Source organism: Candoia aspera, chromosome 3 (assembly GCF_035149785.1).
Source record: "Candoia aspera isolate rCanAsp1 chromosome 3, rCanAsp1.hap2, whole genome shotgun sequence".
NCBI lineage: Eukaryota > Metazoa > Chordata > Lepidosauria > Squamata > Boidae > Candoia > Candoia aspera.
The window spans coordinates 102,594,367-102,598,905 of NC_086155.1; positions in this window are offsets into that span (position 1 = coordinate 102,594,367).

A 4,539-nucleotide genomic window follows, 5' to 3' on the forward strand; every position below is an offset into this window, starting at 1 on the left:
TAAGAATGAAAGGGCTAAAATGGACGTCAGAACAAAATAATTAGGGTTATTTAGGTTGTTGTGGGTACATACGAAAGTAGTAATCCATAGATAGGTGATAGTTTCATTCAATGCTCCAATGAGTGGTGATGATGAATCAGGGATCTGCAGGCGACATGAGTAGATGGATGGGAATGAGATGAGAGAGTACAAAAAGGTGATTGGGCCATCAGAGACCCCAAAATGAACAAGAATGTTAACAGCTAAAAAAAGGTATATTCTGAATACATAATTAAAGCATAATTATATGAATAGAGAATTTAATCATCTTTTAGATTTATGACTGATTTAATTTTAATTATGAAAAATTGAAACAATTAGTGAAGGGTACAAAAGAGATGGAAAAATAGACATGACAGAAGAAGAATGAAAGTAGAATAACTGCAAGAAGAGGAAGTACAAGTCCTGTATGAAAAAGAGTAATTCAACTGCCAATAGAATGAATGGAAAGAAAATCTGGAAACTGCTTCTTAGACAGAATGAATGAATGAATGAATGAATGAATGAATGAATGAATGAACGAATGAACGAATGAATGAATACACACACACAAGCATGCATATATACTGTGTGTGTGTGAGTGTGTTTGTATATATGCTTGTAGAGAGAAAATTATAACCAAAAGAATATAGTCAGAAAGAGTATGAAACCGTTAAGATCAAAAGAAGCATAGAAAATGCAGAGTGATTTTGGAATGGATGAAAAGGCTAAATAAGAAATCCCCAGCAAAATGAACTAAAAATAAAAGTGATGAAGTTATTTGGTGTAAAACTGAAATGAGGGAACTTTGGAAGGAGTATTTTAGAGAATTGCATGAGGATGATGATATGCCAAAGAAGGGCATTGAAATAAATGCTGTAAATGGTTATGTCCAAGAAGCAACTGATGAAAAGATATAAATTCTGGAAGACTGCTGAAAATTAGGCGTAGGTGGTATAAATGGAAGTGGTCTGACTGGAAAAATGTCAAAATACTGATATGGTTTGCTTACTGGAAGGGCTGTAGAATGTATTTAACATGTGTGAAGACAGTGTCTGTGTCTGATGATGGGAAGAATGCTGTGACTGTTCCCCTAAACAAACTGGGTGTGCAGACCAATTTTTTTGCTATCAGGTAATTGGACAATGTATGAATGTGAGGAAGAAAACTTGTATTGTGTTGTTTTCTATTTCTGAATTTGGGCAGTAAGGTGAACAGTCCCTTCTTTTCAGTTTTCTTTTCTGTTTTCTTATTTATTCTTGGAGCTTGGTGGAAAGGAGAAATTCTGGATAGAAGGCTAAAAACCTCTCCAATGTACAGAATAGGGGGTGTCAGGAAGTTCAGCCTAATTGATGGCAGCCTATTATAAATATTTTATCGGGGAACCCTTAAAAGAAGGGTTACAACCGACTTACAACTGGTGCTCACACTTATGACCATTGCAGCGTCCCCACAGTCACATGATCACAATTTGGTACTTGGCAACTGGTTCGCATTTATGACCGTCGCAGCATCCTGTGGTCACATGATCACCATTTTTGACCTTCCTGGCCAGCTTCTGGCAATCAAAATCAATCTGGAACCACATGATTTGCTTAATGACCATGTGGTTTGCTTAATGACCACAGTGATTTGCTTAATGACTGCCACAAAAAAGTCATAAAATCAGGTTGGATTCACTTAATGACTGCTTCGCTTAGCAACTGAAATTCCAGTCTCAACTGTGGTCGTTAAGCAAGGACTACCTGCAAGGTGTTCCAGAGGGCAGGCACCACAGCAGAAAAGGCACACTTCCTGGGACCCACAAGATAGCATTCTTTAACTGACAGGACCTGAAGCAAGCCCCTCCTGCTGGATCTAATGGGGTGGGTAGAGACCCTGGAGAGAGGTGGTCCTTCAAATATCCTGGCCCCATGCTGTGAAGGTTTTATAGGTGACAGCCAGCACCCTGAATTGGACCTGGAAGCCAGTGCAGCTCACGTAGCAAAAGAGTAACATGGGCAAATAGGAAAATGTCTATAATTGACCACATTGCTGCAACTGGAGCTTTGGAATATGTTCCCAAGGAAGGTTCAATTTGACCCAGTGTTGGGTTCTTCTAAGTGCTAATAAAAATGATTTATTTGCCTTTGCATTTTAGTTTATTTATATATTATTAGCTGGTTGATGAGTTCTTGATTCAGTTCTGTAATTTTAGGGAGTGATATCATTGTGTTTTATACTGTTTATTTTACCTTCATACATTGCTGACTTTTTAGTGAAAGGTGATTTATATATAAAGGAACAAATAAATAATTATGACCAATACAGTAGCTATAATATATAATATTTGTATATAATTTTGCTTTATATCACACTTCATACAAACATACACTAAATAAAACTATTATTACTATTCTTACAACAAGATGCCTGATGAAACTCTCACCTAAGTTTGTTTCTTGACCTATATGTGTTGGATTTTTCTTGGGGGAGGGGGTGTGGTCATAATTCCTGGAAGTGTTTTTGTGATTTGCCTGCACAGTGTGATAATAGTGGTACAGTAAAACACAATGCTTCAGGAATCTTGTTTCCAACTTGCTGGTTTCCTTAATAGCTAACTATAGGGTTATCACAAGATACTAGTTGTGATGGCTTGTGTGTTTGTATCTAGCCTTTGAAATCATACCAGAAGGAAAGGCCAAGCAGAATTTGGGGGCCCTGTACACCTGGGGACTCTTTTATACAAGTATTATCATTCTATCCCATATATACAAACTTATCATTTGAAGAGGCAGAAAGCATTGACTGTGCTAAACTGGGATCATGTTGGCTGATATGATATCCATAGTATCAATAACCACATTACTTTAGATGATATAATGAGTCTAGTTTTATATATTCAATTATATATAATTGAATCAATAATTCAATTAGTTATTTAATTAATTTTAAATTTTACGACAATTGTAAATTTTATTGATATTTTATTTTCCATCCACTATGTCCTTTTTCACTTTCTTCTTTCTTTTATGTAGTCATTTATTTTGTTCCTTAAATGTTTTAAAATTAAAAAAATCACAACAAAAACCACAGGCTGTTGGTGAATTCAGGATGTTACCAAGCAACCAAGTATGCAAAAAATCTGGTTTGATTCAGAACTTAGGTACCTAATGCATCATTGTTAGAGGCTTCAAAGCCTGTATTATTAACCTAAATGGGAAGATTGATTTTTGGGGTCAAGCTTAACCCAGAGTAGTTAGATCTCAGTGTTTTCTTTGACACAATAAAGGTGAGAAGGGAGTCAACACTGATGATTGGTCAACAGAATGAAGTGACTGGATGGGACTGCTGTTCAGGCCTGACTTGAAACATATTAGTTAGGAGAAGTACAGTATTTGAGGGTGGAACCATTCTGAAGCTTACAGTACATGCTTCCTGTAGGACTTTTCAGTCAGCAATCTTGAATGATTTCTCTTCAAGGACCAAAATGTTTTGTTCAATCCTGGACTTCAGGATAAAGCTTCAACTACAGTTCTAACTAAGATGAGGGTATACAACTTCATTGGACTAAGGGCACATTTGGAATTTAAGAGCATGTCATGGGCATTCTCACAGAATGTTGGCATAGGAGCTAACAGAATCTGGCAGACAGCAGATCAGAGTGGTGATTTAAATATAGCCAATCCCTGAGCACAAAGACCTCCTTTTATCATCCAGTAAAATATTTGACCTAGCTATAACATAATCAAGCTTGAATTGTCATTAGTTTTGAGGCACCCCCCCCCTTTTTAACCCTTTCCCTTTTGCAGTTTTTTAAGTGCTCAGAGCCTGTTTGGAACTGAGTTAATGTAAGTTGCAGAAATAAATAAATAAATAAATAAATAAAGAATAACCGGGCAAACTGAAGGTGAGATTATTCTAGCCGATTGAAAGCTCTTGGAAGTAGGCTAAATCTTGGGAAATTGTCTTATTGCAAAGGGTCACCTTCAAAATTCCTTCCAGTCCTAATTTAAAAAAAAAAAGAGAGAGAGAGAGGGAAAGAGATGTACCTAAGTGGGCAGGAGATCTGGACCGATGATGATACTCAGGTGAGAGGAAGCATGAGGAAATGTGAGATAACAAGTTGAAGTGGGGAGGAATTCACACATTTCTGTTTAGTTGACTCTACCTTTTATAAGAAATCGGCTATGCATTTATCACACAACTGTACCCAATAAGAAACCTGCCTTGTGATTTAATAGATGCAATTTGACTTTGCTGGCATTGGTGCTGTTTAATGAAGCTCACGGATGTTATTCTTCTCTGCCTGGCTCCAGCCTAGAAATCTCCATGGATTTGCCATCTTACCCTAAATCCACCAAGGACTTACATTAAACAATGAAAGAAGATGCTTTATTCTAATGACTGGGATAACAACTGCATGGAATGCTTATGGGAGAAGAGAACTTCGGTCTGAATTCGCTTCAGTCTGCAAATGTTTGCCAGACATTTATTGCATACCCTGAGCGTGGACTTAATTTAGCAGAAACAAAAGAGGTT